Here is a 27067-nt window from a genome sequence, read left to right on the forward strand (position 1 = left end):
CTTGGAGTAGATCTTTATTCCGCTTCTTTGATTCTTCAAGATCTTCTTTTAGTGAGAAGATTGTAGCTTCAAGACTTTCATAATAACTGGATCTATCTCTGAGTTTCTTGATTGTTGAGTTCTTTTCATTGACTTCATTTCTTAGAGATGTTGCTTCATCATGCAAATTTTGATATTTATCCTTGAATAACTTCCTTGCTTCTTGTTGAGTCTTTAGTTTGGTAACAATTTCCTTGAAGGCATCATCTTCTTGATCTCTAATTTTATCTGTCAGTCTTTTAAATTATGCCTCTTTGATTCTTTCTTGTTCACCCATAAGAGCACATTCAGTTGTCTCGCTATCACTTTCATCTTTTCCAAAAGGATAGATAGCTGGAAAATCAGAGGATAACAAATTCATACCTGATAGTTCATCTTCATTCTGAAATGATTCTGAATCTGATTCTGAATCGCTTCTGCATAGTCCCCAATTGATTCTCCCACTGTCATAGTTCTTCTGAGATGACTTCTTCTTCTTAGGAGCTTTCTTCTTAAGCTTCTTTCCCATTGTTCCACGGATCTCCTTCAAGCGATCAAGCTTCTACAAAAGGACCTGCTCTGATACCAATTGTTGGAAATAATACTGAGAGGGGGGGGGTGAATAAGTATTATCAAGTCAATTAAACTTTTCATTTCCATATTCAGATTCATATATGAAACTTCCATAACTTCTTATGATTCAATTAGTTGATCCTTAATGAGTGCATTAGAATATTATAAACTATATTAACAATAAGCAGGTGCAGTAAAATAGAACAGATCATCACACATAAGCCACACACATGAACACCATGATATAAAGTGGAAACCCAATGTGGGAGAAAACCACCTGCTGCAAGTTATCTCAATCTTCTTTTTAATAAGAAAATCCTCTTACAATATTTCTGTATTGGTGCAGTCTTATACCAGTACGCAGGCTTCTACCTGCAAAGAGCTACAACTCCCATAGATCTTGTACTAGTCGATCCATTTACTGGTACGCAGGCTGCTACCTGCTACAATGCTCCAAAGTTTTCAACTGCTACTGGAAGGGAGCTACCACCCCCTTAGCTCTTGTACTAGCTAAGATACTAGTACGTAGGTGCTGGCCTACAATCTTCTCTCCTCCGGGTACCACGTTTCATACATTTTCAGACTAGATACACCTGAAGCACAACACATAATCCGAAAGGCCACGTTTCATCCAATTTTCATACTGGACCCATAAATATCATTGAAGCACATGATCAATCAATCTTCTGAATCACCCAATCACCAGATCAATACATATACAAGGATAATATGTGTGTCAGTAATCAGATCTAGTCCATCAAATCATATAAGGATAAGTCATTATGAACCTGATCCATTCATCTATCAATACTGAAGCTAAACATAATCAATCACTTCTCAGAATGCTGTTATCAGAACATAATACTAGTAACCAGACATCACTTCAGATCCTAGAACACTACAATAATAAGCAGGTGCAGCTAAATAGATTTCATGAAAAGTCCGCAGCTTGACCAATAGAACACCTGCGTATATCCACACCTTCTCCGGCTGCTTGTCTTCGTACCTCCACACCTGAGTCAACTGCTTGCCTACGCACCTCCGCACTGCATCAATTGCTTTCCTGCGTACCTCCGCGCTGCGCCAACAGCTTGCCTGCGTACCTCTGCACTGAGTCTTATGGATTTCTTGCGCACCTCCGCACTTGCGGTGCTTCTGGGCCTGTGTACCTTCGCACTATTCCTTGTCTACACTTGCGGTCCTGCAGGTATAGACAATTTTCTAGACTTCAGGAATACCCCAAACTATCAGATCTACAGATCTGATCATGCGCCTAGGAGATCTCAACCCATCAGCAGATCCGACTCGTAATCCACATGTTTCTCCTTGATTTAGATTCAACTATCACTCACCAACCGATCACAAGAATTTCAGATCTAGCTTTTCTTAAGATCTTCAACTTTCACTATTGTCTAGCCAAATGATCTCCTTTCAATTTTATAGTCAAGCTCTTGCTAAAACCATGAATCAAAACCATAGATAACCAATACAAGGGATCCAAAAACCTGGGGCTCAATAGTTTAGATCTTATACCACGGACCAAAACCATAGGATCACTTAACGACGACTTAAATACCATGGACCAACCATCAGATTCCCACACGTGCGCTTTTCTCTGCATGAAAGTGTGTGAACATTTAGGACCGCACCTTTTGTTCTGTGAATCTGCGAACATGTCCGCACCTTCTGAACGGAGTACCTGCGTACCCAGCCTATGACCGCACCTATTACACAGCGCACCTGTGTACTTCTTATTTTCTTCATTCTTTGTGGGCTGATCATCAATCTCTACTGCTGACCTATTTTAATATGATCTATCACTTGTATGAGTTGCCATCAAGGACAACACTTTAGCCATAATGCCAACAATCTCCCCCTTTGGACTTGATGGTAAAGCTTACTTGTCATACTAAGAACTTGTCATTTGATTCCTTTGAGCTGTCCTGCATCCCAAGTATTATGTCACATCTGATATCTCTTCTGTAGATTCATCTGATGAGATGTTCTTCTATGAGTGGGTTGCCATCAAGTACAACACATGCATCATAATGCCAACATTTTCTTAGTAAGAGATGCATTTACAACATCATTTGGTGCATGACCGTCATCCAACATCCTTTCAAATAGCATGTATGCTTCATCAACCCTACATTGCCTGCCTAAACCATCAATCAAGGAAGAATATGTTACTACATTTTGCGTAGAAGCCTTTTCTCTTAAATTATCAAAAAGGTTATAGGAATCATCCAACCTCTGATTTGTACACAACCTATCAATACGTTTGCAAACAAGCCTGCATGTGCCATTGTCTCCAAGACTCCAACACTTTGTAAGCATTATCTAATATATTTGCCTTGCATAGGATATCAATCATAATATTGTAAGTGGAGAGATTAGGTTCTACATCCATTTTCATTTCAGTGAAAAGGATATAAGTGTCATCCACTCTGCTTCTCTTTCCAAGGAAAGTAAGAATATAGTTATATGTTATGGTGTCAGGTTTCCATCTTTTTTCTCTCATTTTGTTTAGTAAATTGTAAGCTTCATCAAACTTTCCAGCATTTCCAAAGCCCATAATTAATGTGGTTTATGGATAAGCACATGGAACATTTCTGGTGAGTTCCATGTTCTCCAAAAATTATTCTGCTTCATCCAATCTATTTGCCTTGAAAATTTGGTATTAAATCCAACACTTGATGTGATTCCTGAGGACATTCATAAAAGAATTGGGAACTCTATTCTGTTGAAATTTTTGTTGATTACAGAGATAATGAGACCAGCAGTAGAGACTTTTTTTCCAAATGATTTTCATCTTGCAACAAATTGGGAGAGGATGAACAACAGATTTAAGTTGTTATGAGGAACTTCTCCAACCTTTGTATGGTGATATTAACAACTAATTACAGTGCTACTTTTGAATGAACTATGTTGGTCCTTTTGTGACTGAAATTTACATGGAGAAGGTTCCCTAGCTTGAGGAGTATTAGCCTGTGTTCATGGTGTTATTATTGGCTAGTACTTGTAGAGGGTGCCTACTTTTGAAACCATTTCAGTCTCAGTTAAGCAATAATATATAGCATGCAAATGAGCATTGTTTTGAAGAGATTAACCTATGGATGAGAACTTGTTTGAGGAGATATTTTTGTTGTCTTTACACCTTTTGAATGTAGATCTATTAGCATGAGATCGAAAATTTTTGGTTAATATATTATCATTCTTAAGGGCAGGTAAATATATTAGCATTCTTAAGGGAGCATCCCTTGTGGCCATTTTTAAACACGCATTACAACAATAGTGAGGAGAAGAACACACCAATGGGAGTTGCCTTACCTGCATTACCCTATGAAAAATCAGAGGATATTACATCAGAAAGTGAAAAAAAATGGCCAAGAGAAGAATGAAATTGATTAATTTCTATTTAACAAAATCTCACAAGAAAAAAGTCTTTGCACTTTTGACCTGTGTTTGATTTTCAATTTTCATAACAACAATATTTTCATGGGCACCATGAAGCCTATTCGATAAGTAGGAGTTCCAAATGAACACACTTTATCTTTTCCTTCATGACAAGTATAATCAATAGAAGAAAGTATAAGAATGTATGCCATACAGTTAGCATTGGTCATAATGGGAAAGTCCAATTTGTAGATTAGGTACACAACTTAAGGTTCAATAGTTGATTTAATACATAAGTCTTGAAGAAGCTTATATTTCCTCATAGAATTATGACAGACCACCAACTTAAAACATGTTCCATACACTTAGAGTTGGCCACAATGACAAAAGTCCAATTTGTAGCTATGCCACACAACTTAAGGTTTAATGGTTGATTTAATTCGTAGTTCTTGAAGATGCTTTTGTTTCCTCATAGAAATGATGACAGAGTATAGAAACCACCTTACCATTATTTCAATAGATATCTTTAAAAGGGTTTCATTTCAAAACTGTCAAATATGATGTCTAGACATAATAATGTTTGGTCAAGTCTAGCTTGATCATATTTTACTGGGCATAAGGGTTGCCTAAATGAAAACTAATATATGTAAACCAGATTTCTTTTCAATACATTCAACATTAAATGGTTGATTATAAATGTGTTAATAGAATTACTGATTTTCTTTACTTTAGGTGCCATGCATCTTCGTGCTTCTACATGTTGCATGCATCCCCGCTAACTCAATGAGGTTTGGATAGCTGATTTTAGTTCTTGATGTCAAATGTGGCTATCCTTTCAGCCTGCATTTATTGTGTAATGAGAGAAGTCAGAATACAATAGTTGTAAGAGGTTACAACTTTGAGGTATTTTTCATTCAAATAATAAATTTGAATTTGGTTTCAGAAAACAAAGACTGATCTTTATCCTCTATATTTTGATCCACTTCATGAAGTGGAATTTCCAGAAATGATTAAAATACCAGTCAATTTGAAAAATAATGTTTCACTGGCAGGCCTTCATATGCAGGTCCAGTCCCAGAGAATGTTGATTCTCATTATGTGAGTGAATCTTGTTGAGTATTTTCATTGCATTTTTGGGAACTACATCAGTGATTTCAAGCCTATTTATAATTGTTATTAAAGATTGTAGTGCAAGACCTATAAGACATTCAAGAACCATGGAAAAGTCACTGCATGAAATAAGAGATATATGAGCTCCTCTCTCCATGGAACATGTTGTCAAGGTATCACGTTGCATCTTGGCTATAAATGAAATTTTAGAAAAAGAAAACTTAGAAATTTGAATATTTGTTGAGCAGATATTTTTTTGTTAAAATAGGAATCATAAAAAATGCCCTCCAAAAGGGAAGCAGAGTAACAATTTTGCATTTCTGGAAATAAAATCAATAGGTACATTAAACAATTGTTAGGAGTGAAAATACTCACATACAAGAATAGAAAACCCCAAGAGATCAAACATGGTAGTAGAGAGATAAGATTTTTGCAATTTTCACATCATTGTATTAGGTATTTATAGAAGTACAAAATTGATGAAGTGTGATCATTTTTTACCATGTCTCCTAGGGTTAACCAAAATATACATATTTTGGTGGGTGATTGGAGTCTTGGACCAAGCCCCTTATGAATCATGTATAACAAGATTGGAAAAATAAAGTGAAAATTGCAAATTACAATCATAATACATATAACAACTAAGTCCATTGGAAGTGGAACTTAGTGACTAAATTGCATCAACTTCTCCCTGATAAGAGAAAATCATTCACAATTTATGTTTATGCTAACCTTCTTTCCAGTGAAGGAGACTGCATAATTGGTAAGCACTATGTGTGGGTTGGATTGTCCTAACAGAACACTGGAAGGTAAACCACTATTGAAATGTGAGCTCATGCAACCATTGGTGCTTGGCGAGAAGAATAAATGTCCTTCCTATAGTTGTTGAAGGGTAGGCTAAAAATCTATAACCTGCATGTCTGTGTGGAGAGGGGAACAATTAATAGGGTATCCTGAGAAAGATTAGTAATATTGTAGTCTTCTTGGTTGTGAGTGGGATTTTTTCAAGGCTTATATCAGTCATGCTTACTTACATTCCATTTGGCTATATGGTATGTCATCCTCCCTTCATCATATCCTATCATGTTACATATATTCATATATAAATATAAATTGTTTTAATCTAAAATATATATTGTCTTATGCACCTAGGTTCAGAATAGTGTAAATCCTCAGCTTACAGTCTATCATAAGATTAGCAAAAAAAAACAGTCCTCACATCATTTACTAGTTTGTCCATTCATGCAAAATAAAAATTTCCCCACACACACACCAGGCTCTGTATACTATTGTAATAGGATTTGGTCACATGCATGCCAAATGACATTGAGCCTCTCCCTTGGTTGCTTGCTTAGATCTCCACAAACAATGCATAATCAAACACATAATTGTCTCATGAAATGTTTTATTGTCAATGTGCCATTGACAATCCAATATGAATCACATGTTTTCTTGTCAATGTGCCATTGACAATCCAATATGAATCACATTTTTTCTTGTCAATGTGTCATTGACAGTCTAACATGAATCATATGAAAGTTGGTTTGGCTGTGGTAGAGGAGCTACAACATTCCCTGAATGGATACTATGTGGTGGTTGGATGAATTCCTCCTACTCCTTTAGGGGAAGGGAAATCCACCCCAACTGTCAGCCCATGTCAAGCACTTGGTTCCCACTTGGGCCAAAATGTCACCTTTCTAAACTTCTCTTTTCATCTCATACAAGAAAAGTCTTTGGCTGAAAAAATTGATTGAATGACATGCTTTTCATTGGCTGACCTATGAACACCACACATTAATGAGAAGTTTTATTTATTTTATTGAAATGTAAAACCCACAATATTATACTGAATTGAAAGGAGGAATCTAAAGGGTATCAAATTCAATAATTTGTTTTTTGGGTCCACAATTAATTGTCTAGAAGAAAATCAATAGAAAAGTCGCAATAGTAATGCAGTATTGAAAATTACAATTTTTTTTTATATTTAATGGGACCATTAATGTGGATGTGACAGCGTATCAGACCAATATTGTACCATATCCTCAAATTCATTTTATGTTTTCTTCCTATGCTCTAGTAATCTCTACAGAGAAAATTGATCATGAGCAACTACATTGGCCTGAGATTACAAATGCAATGTTTGAACCCTCAAGCATGATGGCCAAGTGTGACCCAAGGCATGAGAAATACATGGCTTGCTATCTCATGTACTGAGGGGATGTTGTGGAAAAATATGTGAATGTAGCAGTAGCAACCATCAATACTAAACAGACTGTTCAATTTTTAGAGATAGGCGAAATTATCTTTTTGTTTCACTTTGAAGCCTCACTAGACCTATGAAGTTTATTCCTCTGTTTCTCATAATGTGGAATTGGTGGTTACTAGGTGCCCCACAGGTTTCAAATGTGGCATAAATTACCAACCACCCACAGTGGTGGCTAGGGGAGACCTTGCCAAGTTGCAATGTGTTTTGTGCATGATCATAAGCAATATTGTTGTCGATTAAGTCTTTTCTTTGGTAGACCAAAAGTTTTTGGTTCCATTATGTTAGATATGATTTACATTCTCCAGTTGTTAGCTTTATCATTATGTACCATATGCAGATATACCAATACACTAAAAAGGAATCACACATTTATAATTGGCATACTTCTAGTAATGTGCAAGCATAAATAAGGTAAGAAATAACTATTAATACACAAATTTTGGGTCCGATTACCATTTGGGTAGGTAAATCTCAATATTTAGTCCCTTGCATGATAATTACAATGCTAATTTTTGAGCCTTGGTAGTGCTACATTAATGGAGGCATTAAACTGGACATGCCATCCTCAAGTCGTTCATGTGTTTTTATTTTTCTATTTGGGCTTCTGAATTCATGGAGGTTTAAGGTCTCTGTAAGACCAACAATCCATTCTTAGTTAAAATTTTAGTTGTTATAGCTTCATTGCATAAGGATTTTGGGTATTTGAAGGCCAGTTAGCTCAAATTTCTGCAATTGCAGCTCTGTTTTCTCATGTTGAGGATTTCTATTTGTGTACATTTTTCTCACAGGACCCAACAACTGATAATGTCATAAATCAACTAGATTACCCTCTTTTTCCTTTATTATGGCCCAAGAAGACTTAAGATCCTTGTTGAGAGAATCCAAGGCTATTTCCAAGTCTGTTAATATTCCCATAAAGCTTACCTTTTCTTCTTTTCAAATCAATGTTCTTTTATTCAATTCAGTTTGTAAAGAAGTGTTCTCCTCATCAAAGAACATTTTTGGAGTAGCAAGTGATGAAAGATGATCCTGTAAACCAGCTAATTGGAATCCTTTCTTCTCTACCATAGCTAGAAGCTAACTCTCTATATAAATGATTTGACCATCTTTTTCATTTGCAACATCTAAAATCTTGATACCTAGTTGAGCTATTTGTTGTTCACCCTTGGAAACATATTCTATCATTTCTTCCAAAGAAGACTTTGTGGAAAACAACTCTTCTACAAGTGCTTTATAATAGAGATTTCTAACAACAGTCTTTCATAAGAGAATATTTTTCTTTCTGAATCTGGAATGAATCGTTTGATACTTTTTTCATATCTTCTTTGATCTTATTCAGTTTAGTAGTTATCCCATCACAATTTAACTTTGTTGTCACCAATTATGTATGAAATCCCAATGACTAGCTCTCTAGGTCCAACACTCTCTAATCACTATTCAAATATTTCTTTGAAATTTCTTCAGATCTCTTAGTTTCCTCCTTGAGACTCAGAAGAAGAAAAATTTTCTCACTCCTAGGAGAAGGATTCTCTCCTTGCAGTGACTTGAACATCTTTCCTTGTTCTTCATTGTATTTCAACAATTGAAAGTGTTTTTCCTCAACCTGTCTAAACTTCTCAGCAACCTCTGCATGTAGTGATTCAAATGCCAAATTTTTCTCTTCCTTTTCCAACCCTAGCTTGATATGTGCTATCTGCAACTCTACAAGTCTCTTACTCAACTCCTCAACCTGCTTGTTAAGTCTAGATTTTTCGAGAATAAATTCTTCAATTCTTTGGTACTACCCACCTCTTCTTGTAGCATTTCATTATGTTGTTTAAGAGAATTTTGTTAAGCAAAATGAAGCTTTTTAAGCATCCCAATATTGTATGCCTATTTGAGGTTGTTTCTCAATGTTAGTTGAACAAAAATAGGATTTTGGATATATATCGATGATAAGTATTAATTGAGAATGAAGACTACATGGTAAAAAGGCCTTCTCTAATCTGGTGAGCTCTAAGACATGTGAAGTTTCTGATATATACAAAGAAACAAAAAAAGGGCACCTCTAAGAAAAGTCTGATATTTTTCCACCTAAATGCACACAATTTTGTAGAAACTTGAAGAATGCATGAGAAACGAAAAAGAGTCACTGTTGTACATTGTAATATACACTATTAAGGGAACATGATTTAGCTACTATTGTAAAAAGAGATATAATGGTTTATGATCAAAATGCATCATGTACCTGCATCTGTATCTTATGGGCATGCATTTCCCCAATTAATTTTGCTAAAGCCTATACTAACAAGGAGGATGAGAATAACCTTCCGTGATCCCTTTTCTAAAATTTGAACCATCAAAATAATGTCATAACCCTTGTTTCAAATTATCATTCCTTCCATTGTTTACAGATAAAAAGTTAAATGGAGGGTGTGTAATTTAATCTTGTGTGCATATATGGGTCGAAGATCAGGTATAATGGAGGTGCAATAGTAGCTTTCAATCTGTATGACCATAGTGGAACTCTAATCAATCCAGAAGTGGTACAGAAACTTGTAGAATGAAATAGGATCTCCCTTGGCTTGGGTTTTCTTAGTCATCTTTGTTTGATGGAAAATTATGCAGAACTCCAAGAAGCTTTGGATTCAAATAATACTTCTTTATGTGATCCCATGGCCAATGGCCGCTATGAAGGCAAAAATATGACAATTTGAGTGGGAGTTGTAACTACATCTCTTGGCTTTTAAATCAATTTTGAAGATGTGTACAGGATTTGGGATTTTGTGGAAAAGTTTCTCAATGCAAGTTTTGCAAAAGAAATCGATCTGAGTTAGTTACATAATCTGGAATAAGGTAAGGAAACTGTTAATTTTGGCCACTAGGGAAAAACTTCACATTGGAAAACACATATGAGGAAGCTCATATTTTTCATGGATTTCTCTCTTTGAGAGGTGTAGGATTGATCTAAATATCATCCCATTCTGACATGTACAAATGGAATTATGAATTTATTTTGATTATGGACAAATTATCAAGGGCGGCTAGCAAACAAATGTAGGCTCAGAAGCCCAACAATGACATCTATTAATCATCAATGTTTGCATATAAATACATGATGCCTCCTCCTCATTTTGGACACTTCACTCACTCACATCTTCTCTCTTCTTCATTGATTGGGTACAAAATTCAGAGGTTGCTCTCCACAGAGGTGAAGGAAAGGAAGGGTTTTTTGTTTCATCCATTAACTAGAGTTGACTGAAATTGCAAAGGCTATTTTGACTTGCGTTGAACAAACGGTGACCTATTTTGGTGTGGAGGATTTATGTTTGAGCTAGCCGCAGTTCTGGGCACGAAATACGAGGAAAATTTGACTCTTGTTTGACCAGCGTTGACTGTGCTACGGCTCACCGAAGCATTGACCTTTGTTGACCAGGTTTGACTAAACTTTTCTGGACTCTTTTTGGGCTGATTAGACTTGTTGTTGGAGGCCTAAGTTGACTGGGTTTGACCAAGATGAATTAAGGAAGATGTTTTCCCCATTGACCAACATTGAATTTCTGGTTAGGCCTTTCTGTTTCTGTTGTTTAATTGATCAGATTTTCATTGTACTTGGACAAGTAAATATTATACATTGTACTCTCTCTCTGTGTTGAATTTTTGAAGAATTATAAGAATTGATCAAGGGTTTCCCCACATTGGGGTTTGTCCTTGGCTAGTGCCATATCTTGTGTCCTCTAGTCTTGGCCAGTCTTCTATTGTTATTGTTTATGTTCTATCTGCATTTTACTAATATGTTGATGTGATTGCTAAACTGGATACTGATATTGGGCTAATAAAGAAATTGAAGTAAAATTTATCTAAGCATAGAACAGACCATTGTTATGCTAAAATTAACATCGTATGAGAGCTGAGGTGAAGACAAAGCCCAAGCAAGAGTGAGAAGACCAATCATCAAGAGGGGAAATCACTGATAAAAGACAAGATTCAATGGCTTCCACATCCTACTTCAAGTCTGATGATAAGCTTCATGATAAGTTTGATTATCATGCATGGAAGATGTTTCTTGATTTGACATTAGAAGAGCAAGATGTGATGGACTACCTGCAGGGAAATATTTTAGAACATCCTTCTAATGCACCAACTCCTACTAAGACCAAGTACAAGAAGGGTGAATTCAAAGCCAAGAAGATCATCAAGGATTCTATTCATAAGCATTTAGTTTCTTACATTTCTGATTTGAAAACTTCAAAGGAGATATATGACATGTTGGTTGGCATGTTCAAATATGGCAATGCAAATCAAATTCTTTTCCTCAAGAACAAGTTGAAGGATATAAAGAAATGAAGATATTCAATCCTGCTTCTTGAGGATTACAAAGGTCAAAAATGATTTTCTTTCAATTGGAGAAGCTATTATTGATCGGGAGCTTACCCTCATTTCCCTTAGAGGACTCCCTCATGAATGGAACATGTTCAACACTACTATTCTTAACAACCACAAAATTCCAAGTTTTGAAGAATTGTTGACTAGATTCTCTCAAGAAAAAACAAGGATGATGGAATTAGACATGCCTTCAAATAGGAATTATCCTACTGCATTCTTTGCTCATTCTAAAAAGAAGAACAATGTAGGTCCAAAGAAGCGATGTCAAGGAAGGTTGGGTTTTAAAAATGAAAGCAATGGAAGATGCTCCATTTGCAACAAGTTTGGTCACTATGATAGGGAGTGTGCTAATAAAATGTATACACCTCATGATGATGACAACCACAAGAAAAACAATTTTAGGGGCAAAAACAATCAAAGGAATGACAAATTCAACAACCAAGGAAAAAGGAATGCTCTTGTTTCTCATCAAGGAAATGGTCGCCCTCCCAAGAGATCAAGAAACACCAGGTATGATAAAAATAATGTTGTTGATAACAAGAACAAAGAATTATATCTTATATTATCTTCACTTTCTACTTCATCTCCTCCGGACACTTTGGGAAATTGGTTTATTGATAGTGGTACCTCAAGGCACTTCACCGAGTATAAGGAAGCTCTTTAAAATCTGATTGAAAGGGATAAAAATTTACGAATTATCCTTGGAGACAATGCCACCTATCCTGTTGAGGGAGTTGGGAATGTTACTCTTCAATTAAATCAAGGTAATACCATTCATTTATAAGAAGTAATATATGTACCCGATCTAAAGAAGAACCTGGTATCTATCTCGGCAAAGGAGGAAAAAAAGGTATGTGTGTGGAATAGAAATTTCAAAGATGCATTTACACTTGGCTTCAGGGTTGATAGCCTATATCAAGTTGGAGGAAGCCCATTAAGAGCTATGTCTTGTGACACATCACTTCAATATGAATTATGGCACTGAAGGTTTTCTCATCTACATTATAAGGCTCTACCTTTTGCAAGGAAGATAGTGAGAGGTATGCTTGAATTTAAAGTAGAACATGAAGGTGTTTGTCAGGGGTGTGTCAACGGAAACCATACAAGGGGACCATTCTGATGCAGAAGCATTCGGCCAAGGGAAATCATTGTAAATAGTAGACATAGGGGGTCATGCATTCTTAGAATTATTTTCCTAAGTTTCAAGTTAGTTTAATATTTAGACTTTTAAATGAGATTTAAATTAGATGCTCTCAAATAAATAAATAAGAGCATGAGTAGTCCCATGATTCTAGGAGTAAGGGAGAGCTTTTAGGCATAAAAGAAATAGATGTGGATAAGAGGCTTTTCTGTTTTAAAATAGAGAAAAGATAGAATAAAGCCTCAAGAGGCTTTCTGACATATATGCATGCATGTAGAGCAGTAGGCTTTTGATCGGACCTCAAGGATCTGATTCAACATTATTGTATATATATGTATGAAAGCCTATGGGCAGAGAGAGGGAGAGAGGCGACTAGTAATGATAATCAGCCTGTGAGAAAGAGGCCACGAGTGTTGAGAATCTGGCTTGTGAAGGGAGGCCATCAGAGAGAAAGATCTGGCCCGTGTGTGTGTGTGTGTATGAGACCGAAGTCTCTCAATGTAATTCATGCATCTATATAAATATATGCAAAGTTCCTGATGATGTTAGCACGTATGAAGTGCCTGCCTGTGATAGTTGATGATGTATCGGACTTAATGGTTTCCTGTTAACTGTGTATGCGTTACGTGTTTATTGTGTATCAGAAGTTGGTGAAATTGCCTTGTTTTCCCACATAGTGCTTGATTAATGCCTTGATGGTTATCTCCTTTACACTGCTGCTTCCGTAGACTCTCTAAGACCTTTTTATAGAGCTCTGTGTCTATTTCTATTTACACAGAGGACGAACCAATTCTTGCATAAGCGGAGCATTGAGGCGGATGTGAAACATTATCAAGATTGGTGCAGACCCATATCGGGTCCGAAACCAACATTGCATCGGAGGAGAAGCTTTGAGACTGCCAAAGTGGGAAGCTTCGAAATCCGGAGCCGAAATACAATAGACTGGAGTTTAATGCATATCGGGTCTGCAAGGGTAGGACTGTACATCCCATGAATAGACCCAAAATATTATAGAGGACCGTTGAAGGGTTCGTTGGGTCTGTAAGACCCATAACATTATAGATCGCCAACGGCAACCCGCCGATATACATCGGACCCAAAATCAATATAGAAGGGAGCCTAAAGGTGCGTCGGGTCCGCGAGGGCGTCGGAGGTTGGAGTTAAGAATTTTTTTGCGTTCACCGAAATCCGGACCCGCCGATAATTATAAAGGCGGGTGGATAATATTTGGGATCCGGCCATTTGGATGGTAGCGGGTGTTTTGTAGTGATTTCCATATGGCTAGTCGCGGGGTTTAAGGCTTAACGCCTATGTTGTAAAGCTTGCATGATATATGTATATGCGGATGGGTGGTGGCTTCCGATGGGTTAAAAGCGCCGATAAAGCAATGGCTCTGTTTTAAAGTAAGTCCACAGTTATAAAGGCAGAGAAGGCTTCCGATAGGACCTTGTGGGTACAACCATAGGTCCAAGAGTTGAGATTTATTTAAGAAAGGGGATTTTGGGCTTATGCTCAGATCTCTTTTCATCACATTCCCCTCAGGTGATAGCAAGACCACTGACATATTGCTAGTCATTCATTATGATCTATTTGGTGCAATTCCTGTGAACTCATTGGGAGGATATTTATATTATGCCATCTTTATGGATGATTTGTCTCATAAGACCTGGATATATTTCTTGAATAAGAAGGACAAAGTATTCTCATGGTTCTATTCTTTCAAATCTTTGGTCGAAAATAAAATTGGGAAGAAGATCAAACTATTATGGACCGATAATGGAACCGAATATGAATCAAATGAGTTCAAAGATTATTGTAGAGAAGCTCCAATTAAGAGGGAGACTACTATCACATATGCTTGTGAGAAAAATGGTGTTGCTGAAAGGAAGAACTATTCTATCATAGAAGCCACTCATGCAATGCTTCATGATCAAAGCCTTCTGAAGTTCTTATGGATGGAAGCTACAAATATCGTCATGTATGTTCAAAATAGATGCCCTCATCAAGCGTTGGACTCCCAACTTATGAAGAAGTTTTCACTTGTAAGAAACCTGATGTTTCTCACTTCAGCACTTTTGGCAGCCCTGTATATTTTCATGTGCTGAAAGAAAAGAGAAGATAATTGGATGCCTATGGGAAGAAAGGAACATTTGTGGGCTACATTGAAACTTCTAAGGCATATAGAATCTATGTGCCTAGTCAAAGAGAAGTGGAGATAAGTCATGATGTCACTTTAAATGAGGATGTTTCCCTTGGGAAGATTAGTAACCTTCGTCTTCCAAGGAAGGACAAAGAAGCAGATTCTTGAAAGCAGGGAGAACCACAGGATGAGCAGATGCCCGATGTTGAAGGACAAATGGATCCCATTAATCCACCCCCTCATAAGACCTCCTCCTTGAGAAGGAGACCCTCATGGCTTAGGGATACTCTCGAAGATGTTGAGAGACATGTTGCACCTAGGGGGACATTTTGTGAAAGCAAGAGGCCGAATAGGTACCAAGGGTACTTAGCTGCTATGAGCACCATTGTTCAATCTAAGCATTGCATATTCGAAGAAGCTTCCAAAAACCAAGTTTGGAAGGATGCAATGAATGAAGAGTATGATTCGATTATGAAGAATGATGTCTGGGATGTGGTCCCTAGACCCAAGGACAAATACATTGTCACCTCGAAATGACTCTTTTCAAGATCAAGCATGGAGCTAATGGAAGTGCTGAAAAGTTCAAGGCCATATTCATTGCTCAAGGCTTCTGTCAAATCGAAGGTGTAGATTATGATGAGATATTTGCACTAGTTTCCTGGTACACCACCATCCATTTTATTATAATCATTGTTTCCTCGCAAAGATGGAATCTTCATCAGAGGGATGTCAAGACTGCCTTCTTGCATGGTTCATTTAAGGAGGAAGTTTCTGTAGAACAACTTGAGGGGTTTGAAATTCAAGATCGTCAAACACATCTATGAGGTTGAATAAAGCCCTCTATGGGTTGAAGCAAGTACCCTAGGCTTGGTATGAGAGGATCGATAGCTATCTAATGAAGTTGAGATTTACAAGAAGTGAATTTGATCTGAACCTTTACTTTAAGGTTGAGAATGATAGACCTCTCATTTTGGTACTCTATGTGGACGATCTCTTTCTGATAGGTGCAGACTCTCTTACTCATCAATATAAGAGGGATCTGGCTTCTGAATTCGAAATGAAGGACCTAGGAATGATGCACTACTTCCTAGGCTTGGAGTTCTGGAAAAAGTTAGGCGAGATTTTCCCTTCTCAAGGAAAATATATTGTGAAGATACTTGAAATATTTGGGATGGTTGAAGACAAGTACGTGACTACTCTGATGGGACTTAACTTCAAGAAGTTATGCAAAAGTGTTGTTGGGTCCGATTTGGGAAATCCTTCTGAGTATCGTCAACTGATGAGGGCCCTGATTTCCTTGGTGAACTCCTGTTTGGACATATTTTTTTCAATGAATACATTGAGCCAATTTATGGTCAAGACTCATCACATACATTAGATTACTTCCAAGAATTTCTTCAGATATCTTTGAGGCACAATCATGTATGCACTGAGATACACTTTCAAGAATGTGAGGCTCCATGGTTACTCTGATGTAGACTAGGCTGGTAGTGTGGTGGATCATAAACGAAAATCTTGATGTTGTTTCTCTCTATGTTTTGCTTCGATATCATGTATGAGCAGGAAGTAGAAGTCGGTTTCCTTGAGCATCATTGCTGCTAGTTTTGCCTCATGTGAAGCTTGTTGGTTGAGGAAGCTCTTTAGTGAGTTGTTTGGAAATGTGTTGGATACCACTCTGATCTTCTGCGACAACCACAATTGGGTTCGTCTTTTGCAGAATCTCTTGTTTCATGACTGCTCCAAGCATATTGATATCAGGTACCACTTTATCTTGGATACGGTATAATGGGGAAAAATAAGGCTCAAACAAATTGGGACTGATGATCAGTTCAATGATATTCTTACGAAGCCCCTAGGGAAGGTCAAATTCTTAACCTTCTATAAACTACTTGGATTCATGGAGGCACCTTCTTATGAGGGTCCTGTATGAGATGGATTTTGAGCTCTGGGAGCTCCATGGGGCTTGGGGTATTTCTTGGAGTGATGAGCAACCATAGGGTAAGTGGTTCACCTTCCCCTAATGGTTCGCAATGTACAGGATGAGTCATCCATCTTCCCCTGTGATACCCCATGGTGGCATATGCATAGGATGAGTGGTTCGCCTTCTCCTATGGCATATGAGTAGGATGAATGGTTCACCTTCTCCTGCCAACACATCCTACCCATGCAATCTAGGACTTATGGGAAGTACCTCTCATCCAGCCAAAGAGTAGGGAAATGAGGATAGGGACAATAGTACTACTGATGGATACATTGTATACTACTGTATTCACTATGCTAGGATGTTGATATTGATCTGGGATCAATGGACACTGACTTCAGGTCAGTTAAGAGTGGTATGAAACACTCTCTATTATTGGATATTGACTTCTGGTCAATGAAGAATGGTGTGATACATTCTCAATCATCTCTTCTTTCTTCATAGTTCAACAGAGTAGAGCAGAGAGTGATGGTAAATATTGTCAGACAATTTGTAGGTGTAGTTCTCCTTAGTTGAGAGGGAGTGTTAATTTTGGAAACTAGGGCCAAACTTCACATTAGACAGCTCATATGAGGCAAATCATATCTTTCTTGTATTTCTCTCTCCAAGAGGTGTAGGATTAATCTAAAGATCATCCCATTCTGACATGTACAAATGGAATTATGAATTTATTTTGATTATGGACAAATTTACAAGGTCAGCCAGCAAACTCATGTAGGCTCAGAAGCCCAACGATAACTTCTATTCATCCTTAATGTTTGCATATAAATACATGACGCCTCCTCCTCATTTTGGACACTTCACTCACTCATATCTTCTATCTCCTTCATTGATTGGGTAAGAAATTTAGAGGCTACTTTCCACACGTGCGAAGGATATGAAGGGTTTTCTATTTTAGTTGTTCACCAAAGTTGACTGAAATTGCAGAGGCTATTTTGACTTTCATTGACCAAGTGTTGACCTATTTTGGTGCAGTTTTGGGTGGAGGATTTCTATTTGAGCAGGCCACAGTTCTGGGCATGAAATTCGAGGTAGATTTCACTCTTGTTTTACTAGCACTGATTGTGGTAGGGGTAGCTGCGATGTTGACCTTTATTGACCAGGTTTGACTAGACTTTTTTGAACTATTTTTGGGCTGATTAGACCTATTTTTGGAGGCTAAAGTTTACTGGGTTTGACTGAGCTGAATTAAGGAAGAATTTTGCCCTATTGACCAACATTGACTTTTTGGTTAGGGCTTTATGTTTCTACTGTTTCACTGATTAGATTTTCACTGTAATTGGAAAAGTGCATATTATACATTGTACTCTCTCTTCTAAACTTTTGAAGAATTATAAGAAGAATTGATCAAGGGTGTCCCCACATTGGGGTTTGTCCCTGGTTGGTGCCATGTGTTGTGTCCTCTTGTCTTGGCTAGTCTTCTACTATTATTGTTTCTTTTCTATCTGCATTCTACTATCATTTTGATGTGATTGCTAAACTTGGTATTGATATTGGGCTAATAAAGAAATTAAAGTAAAATTGTTCTAAGTATATAACATACCATTGTTATCCTAAAATTAATAGAAATGATAGTAACTTGATTATAGAACAACAAATTTTATCACCAAGCTGGATAAGGGAACAAGTCACTCTAGTGAAAATCCAGTGCTAATAATAGTGACCTCAAGACCCTTCCTGGGTTGCAAATGCATCCTCATTCGAAGCATGGGTCATGCTGCAAAATCAAGTTATAGTACCTGTGGACTGGTGTCTATATTGGAGGGTGTTATCTTCTGCGTCTAACCAAGAATATTTTGATGATGCAGTCCATACCATATGGACTTGAATTATAGCTCATTCTAGAAAACTTTTTCCTTTATATCCTTAATGAGGTGGATTGCCCTAGATCCTCAATATGTTTAATAACAATGATTTGGGCAGTGAGAAAGGCCATCAGTATAATAGAATTAAATTGTAAGAAAATGGTAGGAGCACAAATCAGTTGAATAGTCGAGAATATGGAGATAATAAATATGGTCAAGGTCTCTTTTCTGATCAAGGACTAATGAATCATATGGATGGGAAAGATATTGGTTGCTTTCGTCTCAAAATGTGTGATGTGTCTTTGCATATGACATTGACATCTATATATTGAGGTTATTAGATTGTAAAAGGTTATTCTACTTCAATAAAAAGCTCAACATTTTGTCTTGGCCAATGTTTGGTTGAGTAGATTTACTAATTTCATGATGAGTTAGTGATGTGTTCAATTTTTTCATTTTTAAATATGTCATAGGTATAACCCTTTTATTGGAAATTGGCAAGGTTCATGGGACTGGGAATGCCCACAATTTTATTGTCCTCCTAGTTCAACAACATTCTGATTTGGCTTTATTGGCAATTTTGAACATGGATACATAATAAGCATGACATTCCATTAGATTCCTGACATTCCATTAGATGCCTGAGCTTCACCAACACAAAATCATAAACATAATGAAACTCATCCAGCTACAAGCATGGTTATATTGTTGGTTAATTGGAAGATTCCAAGCTCAAAAGAGAAAACAATGCTTAACTTATTTAAATGAGTTTGAGGTAAAGTAAGAACCAGAAAGCAATGTGCAGTTGTGAGTACTGAGTGCTTCACAAGCTTAAAAATTAATACAAAGACAGAATGTTCATGATCAGATCCCAAAGAAAGATAACTTCCAGTTGAGAAGTTACAAAGATAGTCAAGCATTTAAAAGGAAATACAATGGCATCCCAACACTGAGGAATGCATCCATCTTCCAGCTAGCGGACTTTAAACAGTTCAAATCAAGTAGGCTGAGACAAGCTTCCCTGCACTCATACAAACTTGAGTGGCCTAAGGAAACAACCACATCTCCAAGCAGATGACCCAGGTGGCTCCAGAGAGACACATAAGACAAAGAGGTCATATGAACGCTCGAAAATCAAAGTTCTTAGAATGACTTCGACCCAAGACCAGAGTGTAGATCTCGTCATCCTCATTTTGGAGGTGTGAACAGCTCATCAATCCAAGCATATATGAGGGAGAACAGTCTAGTCAAAGTTTTGGTCAAAGTGGGCTATGGGCCAAGTTTAAGTGTCCTACAATTTAACTGACCCTGAGGCATAAACCTAGCTCTCGAAATTATATTAAGGTCGACAGCCATAACCCCCACCAGTCTAATTGCTCCAACCCTTTAAAACAACCATCACAACAAAATTTTAATTATTATAAGGCCGATGTGCCACAACCTCCCGCTGGCCAAAATCACAATCGCAATACAAATCGCATCAATATATGTATTTTTGGGTCGGCGACCATAACCCCCGCCGAACCCTCCTCCATCGCATATATATAACAAAACTGTTGTATTATTCGGGGTGGGCACGGGCCACCGGCAGTGGACCCAGCCCACACCATATCGCCCCGACCCATTATGCATATGCGATAACCATATTATAATATCGACGATCTTTGAAATTGGCACAACGACCTTATAAAGCACCGATACATACGCCAACGAACAACGTCGATCACCGAGACACCCCAACCAACCTCCATATATATCAAGTGTCAATCACCGATTTCCAGAAACACCAATTGTCGATATACAACAATGTAGGGATTTCGGGGGCAGTCCGCCCAATTCAGATGCGACCCTTGAGTTGTGTATGGTTTGTTTTGTTAAAAATTATATATGGAGGGGCGGGATTTGATCCCCCGACCCCTCCTCAACCAACGTATATTTTTACCATTAAGCCATAACTACTCACCTTGGTAAATCTACCAAAGGTTGTTTATATAAACCCTATATTTTATCTTTGCACACAGTTCAAGGAGGCAGAAGGTAGGCATGGATTTCGAGATGATTAATTAATATTTTACTGAATTTTACAGGAGAGAAAAACTTTCAGTTTGTTAAATTTTGACAAATTTTATATGGATTCTACACCTCTCATCGCCACGAGTGCAACAGTGTTGTCTATTTCTCCATCAGAGTTCTACATTTTTCAGTCATTTTCAGAATGCACATGGAACCATGATTTCAACAAAAATAGGGAGCGGAACCATGAGCCTTAAAACTTTCCCAAGGAGGTAAAATTTTTCCATGTCGGAATATAGTCAAGTTTATACTTGCTTTTCATGGTTTTCCATAGGGATCACAATGGCGAGATCAAATTTGCCATCTAAGTTGCAGATTTCTAGTCCATCCATGGAGCAAAATCTTTGAGGAATCTTGGGTGAATCTAAAAGATTCCTTGAGCCCAGAATTCTCAACTTCTCAGAATTCAGATTTTGGACTGTCAATTCGGCACTACTCGACACCAAAAATCTGATGGTACACTCAGATTTGTCATTCTCTCATTTCTTCTTCTAGTCACTTTTCTAAGTGCCAGGGCAGATGTCCACATTCATGTGCAATCAATCATCTTCATACGATTGATGTCATGAGATCGATGGTTCGAACAGCTTCAGTAGTGTGATATCCACTTCTTCATATGGCCCTAGGTTGTGAGGTATATGATCTATTCATGTACTTCTTCTTTATGCATTATGTTGCACAGATCCTTGATTGATGTTGATGCAAGATCTTATTTATTACATGTTGTCATGATTCCTTGCTTGATTTGATGTGGAATCTTCTATGTGATTTACTTGTTGTCATAGCTCATCATGTTATGTTTTGAGATCCCTTATTGTATGGTGTTGGGATACTCTTGTTTTTGTCATGCATGTTTTTTTTTGAGATCCCTTTTATGCCCTGTTGGCAGGATGCTCATTATCCATGTTTTTCTGTCATACTAATAGGAGTCTTTTGACTAAGAGTTCCTGAAGTGGAACAACTCTTAGAGCCACTCTTGCATGAGGGAATTTTTCCTTTTATGATCATAACATCATCTCTTGTGTACATCACCATTGTTGACAACGCTTAATGCAGTAGCCTACACCATCTTAACACCGGGGCCCAGAGACGTAGTCCTTCCTAAACGAACTCCGTTATCAATGCTTATGTTTTCATGTGCTGATGATTGTTATGTCCCTCTCATTTTCCCATGTAGTTGTATTCACTAATGTTCTTTTAAAATGCAATTTAACACATCAAGAAGGTAAAAGGTCTTGGAAGGTTCCTTCATCACACTCAGACCTGTATCAAGTGGTATCAAAGCGGTCTTTGCATTGATGTGAATTGCAGCGTGAACAATGGAACATGTAGCGACAAAGGATGAAAGCGCGATGTATGAGAACATGCTTAACATTTCCAAAAGAGTGGAAACAATGTATGAAACTCTATAGAAAGAGATAGAGGAAAAGGAACGATTGCAGCTTTAGTTGCAAGCCATGGAAGAGGCCCTAGAAGAACTAAAGCAAAACAAACATAATCTTCAAATAGAGAACGTTGAATTGAATATACATCTACATGAAGAGAATGTGGAGAAGCAAATTTTGCTACAACAGCTACAAGCTAAGGATGAGGCCTTGGAAAAGTTGCAGCATGACCCATGTGAGGTAAAAAGTAGTTCTCTGAAGTCATGTATGTGTCCTGATGATGATTTCACTGTTTTTGAAAATCATACCACAAGAATTGGCTCCAAACTATTGAAGAGAATGGGGTATGAAGGAAAAGGCTTTGGCGTTAATGGCCAAGGCATTATCAATCCCATCAAAGTAGAGGAATTACTTTGTCAAACATGACTTGGGTATGTCAAAAAAGAAGTTGGGGAATGCACCACGATAGTTAGCGAACCACCAAAAATGGATGATGAGACACCCTCATTGGTTCTTTCGAAAAAGAAAGAGGAGGTAAAAGATGTTGATTTCCTTTTGGTTTCATCTTATCATAGTATGATGTCTATTGGAGATTTGGAAATCTCAATTATAGGGACAAGCATGAGGCTCCTTACAAGGATGAGGCACAAGGAGAAAGAAGAACTTGGTGTTAATAACCAAGGCGTAACTCAACCTTTGGAGTTTGTGCATGAACATCGATTTGCAGGCTCAAGACACACTAAAGGAGAGTGCTCAATGGTGTCAGAGTCATCCGAGAAATCAATGAAATCATCGAGGAAAGAGAATGATGGGAACACATCCCCATCATGCCACGGTAATGCCCATTGCAGGGAGAGAGCTGAGGCAAGCTCTCATCGCCATACTGACATCAAATACAACAAAGGAAGATATAACCACTTTCAATCTTCGAATGTTCATTTTGCTTATGATCATGTTGTTAATAATGAACAAATATCAAGGCATCAAAAAACATGCACCTTTTGTGGATTCCATAACCATACATTCTCTAAGTGTTGGAAAAGAGTGACATCACTCAAAAGGATGAGGTGTGAAAGACCCTCTCAATAGCATGAAAAGAAACAGGTTAATCAGATATGGAGGAAGAAAACCTACTACAGTCATTGTGATAGAAATGGCCATCAAAGAGCCACTTGTTGGAGGCTCCATCCAGAGTAGCACCTTAAAGACAAAGCGTTGATGTGTGAACTAGGTGAAGCAGTTGTTTGACAAGAAAAACCACCTCAAGGAGGTGACCCATTCACATTTTAAGTGAAAAATGGTTTCTAGACATGTTGTTGTCTCATGGTCATTCTTTTGTAAATCATTTGTTGCATTTTAAAGTGTAAAAGTGATGATGTGTTTTCCATCACTTGTTCAGCAACAATGATGTCTGGTCATGTTCTGAGTCATATTTTACACTCTGAAAGTCATGTTATGTTTCCATCACTTGTGAAAACAATAGTGTCTAGCCCTATGTATGTAAATCATGTGTTGCAGTGATGATGTGTTTTCCATCACTTTTTGAAGCAACAATGATATGTTGGCCTTGTTGTCCTAGCCAGGGTATTGTGTCAATTTTGTTGTGAACTTGACCACCGAGTATGTGTTTTAAACTCGTGGAAATTGTGGGACATTTGGGTCATTAGTTTGTCATGTCATTCAAACATGTAATTTTCAAAACAATGTACTATAGGTTCCATAAGTAGCAAGTGTCAATTCGTCGCCTAAGGCTCTGAAGAACAAAGGTGAAGGAGATGGAAGCGAGACATTTTTAGGATGCTTGTGATGCAGACATGGTATAGAGAAGGTTATAGATTATTTTTCATACTTTTGGAGGATGAAAATATCCTTAGTGGGGAGGATTGATCCAGGTGGCTCCAGAGAGACAAACAAGACAAAGAGGGCTTATGAATTCTTGAAAAATCAAAGTGCTCAGAATGATTTTGATCTAGAACTAGAGCATAGATCTCGTCGTCCTAATCATGGAGGTGTGAATGGTTTTTTAATCCGATCCCGTATGAGGGAGAATAGGCCAGTCAAAGTTCTAGTCAAAGTGGGCTGTGGGCTAGGTTTAAGTGTCCTACAATTAACTGACCCCGAGGCATAAACCTAGCTCCTAAAATCAGTCGAAATTGTTTCCTCATTAATTTTCCCATTGACCCTTATTTTCTGAAGATTTTAAAAACACATATTCTTTATAAAAATAAAAGAAAATAGTTATTATGAGGTGGCAGGCCACCACCCCCACCACCCCAAAATTTCATAACCAAAATTAAATTAAGGTCGATGGCCATAACCCTCGTTGGCCTAATCACCCCAACCCTTTAAAACAACCATCGCAACAAAAATTTAATTATTATAAGGCTGACGGGCCACAACCTCCCACCAGGAAAAATCGAAATCACAATACAAATGGCATCAATATATGTATTTTTGAGTCAATGGCCATAACCCTCGCCGAACCCTCCTCCATTGCATATATAACAAAACTATTGTATTATTCAGGGTGGGCACAGGCCTCAGCGATGGACACGACCCAGACCCTATCGCCCCGACCCATTATACATATTAAACATATTATGATATTGTTGATCTTTGAAATCGGCGGAACCCCCATATAAAGCACCGATACATACGCCAATGAACAACATCGATCGCCGATACGCCCCAACAAACCTCCATATATATCTTGTGCAGATCGCCGATTTCCAAAAATGCCGATCACTGATATGCAACAGCATGGGGATTTTGGGAGCGGGCCACCGAATGCAGACCCAACCCCCCAATTACGTATGGTCTGTTTTGTTAAAAATTATATAAGGAGGGGCGGGATTTGACCCCTTGACCCCTCCTCAACCAACATATATTTTTACCATTGAGACATAACTGCTCACCTTGGTAAATCTGCTGGAGGTTGTTTATATAAACCCTGTATTTTACCTTTGAACATAATTTCAGGAGGCAGAAGGTAGGCATGGATTTTGAGATGATTAATTAATATTTTAATGCATGAACTATGAATTTTACAGGAGGACAAAATTTTCACTTTGTCAGATTTTGACAAATTTTATATGGATTCTACACCTCTCGTCTCCATCAGTGCAACGGTGTTGTCTGTTTCTCCATCAAAGTTCTGCATTTTTCAGTCATTTTCAAAATGAACGTGGAACCATGATTTAGCAAAAACAGGGAGTGGAACCATGAGCCTTAAAATTTTCTCGAGGTAAAATTTTTCCATGTCGAAATATAGTCAAGTTTATACTTATTCTTCATGGTTTTCTATAGGGATCACAATCACGAGATTAGATTTTCCATATGAGTCGCAAATTTCCAGTCCATCCATGGATCAGAATCTTTGAGGAATGATGGGGGAATCTAAAAGATTCCTTGAGCCCAGAATTCTCAACTTCTTAGAATTCAGATTTTGGACAACCAATTCAGCACTACTCGACACCACAAATCTGATGGTACACTAAGATTTTTCATTCTCTCATTTCTTCTTCTAGTCACTTTTCTAAGTGCTAGTGCAGATGCCCACATTCATGTGTGAGCAGTCATCTTCATATGATCGATGCTGTGAGATCGATGGTCCAAACAACTTCAGCAGTGTGATATCCACTTACTCAGATGGCCCTTGGTTGTGAGGTATATGATGTGTTCATGTACTTCTTCTTTATGCATTATGTTGCACATATCCTCGATTGATGTTGATGCAGGATCTTGTTATGCCGTAAGGCGTTCCCTCTGAGAGAGACATCCCTAAAATGTGACGTGTGCGATCGTGAGCCATTGATTTTGTGTGTTAGATGATTGGAGTGTTTTCTGCCGTTAGTTTAATCTATTTTATTTATAAAAAAATGATATTTTCCCATGGTAATGGGCCATGAAAAGCCAGGCCTGGCCTGCTTGCGATGAGACTCTTCTGCTGCTTCGCATAGACTGCCTGCTGGCAAAGAGACTCTGCGATAAGACTCTTCTGCTGCCTTCGCATAGAGTGCCACTTCAGCATTAGTATTACGTGGTTTAAACGTCGTCACCACCATCAACTTGTAAAAACCGAAGGGGCACTGAACATGCCACTGTGCCAACAAAAGGTTAAACACAGGCAGGTATAGAGTTTTCCGTCCGTTACAAGAAGGGCGAGGAATGAAGGCTTGGTCAGGTAAGGCGGCTAAGTTAGTAAGGAAGTCACGATTATAGGTCTGTTTGTGGTCCCCACTCGTAGAAATTGCAGGTCCAGCTGGATGCAAGCATTGTGGAACTCAAGCTGCTACAACGGGCACTGGTATCTTGTCTCCTTGGCGTTATAAATCTACCTCAATTCCCATCCCCACTTACTCTCATCTGCGTGCGACTGTGAAGTGCTTTGCGTCTTATTTTTGGTGTCGGTTGTGGAGTCATGGCGTTGGCCGTTTCTTCATCATGTGCCCCTGAGTGGATATGCATTTTGGCTCTGGTTTTGCTATTCTGGCAATGTGCGGGTGATCATGGCAGACTCACGGAAGCAGAAGCCGACAGAGTTGTCAATCTTCCCGGTCAGCCACCGGTCGATTTCGCTCATTATTCGGGATATGTCAATCTAAATAAAGAGAGCGGCAAGGCTCTGTTTTACTGGTTCTTTGAAGCTGCTGAAAATGCATCACAAAAACCTCTTGTTCTCTGGTTAAATGGAGGTACCTTACCTTATTTTTGCCTAACCTTGCCTTACCTGCTTCCACTCCATACCTTTTCATTGTGGTATGTGTGAATCCACATCTTCATAGCATAGCAATGAAGTAAACTAGGGTAACGGC

At 38.0% G+C, this 27067-nt stretch overlaps 2 pseudogenes across 1 annotated transcript in view; one reads left to right on the forward strand and one right to left on the reverse strand.

Annotated features, from left to right (window-relative positions):
- Positions 1-2634: 2634 nt before the first annotated feature.
- Positions 2635-26675, reverse strand: LOC149195777 (uncharacterized; annotated as a pseudogene).
- Positions 26600-27067, forward strand: part of LOC149195778 (serine carboxypeptidase-like 35) — a 45177-nt pseudogene continuing 44709 nt past the window's right edge. Inside the window, exon 1 of the transcript XR_016255127.1 lies at positions 26600-26947. The product of XR_016255127.1 is annotated as a serine carboxypeptidase-like 35 (transcript). The remainder of the gene's footprint in view (positions 26948-27067) is intronic.

This window comes from Pinus tabuliformis, chromosome 2_2 (genome assembly GCF_031772625.1).
Source record: "Pinus tabuliformis cultivar Carrire ecotype Pingquan chromosome 2_2, CPIR1, whole genome shotgun sequence".
Taxonomy (NCBI): domain Eukaryota; kingdom Viridiplantae; phylum Streptophyta; class Pinopsida; order Pinales; family Pinaceae; genus Pinus; species Pinus tabuliformis.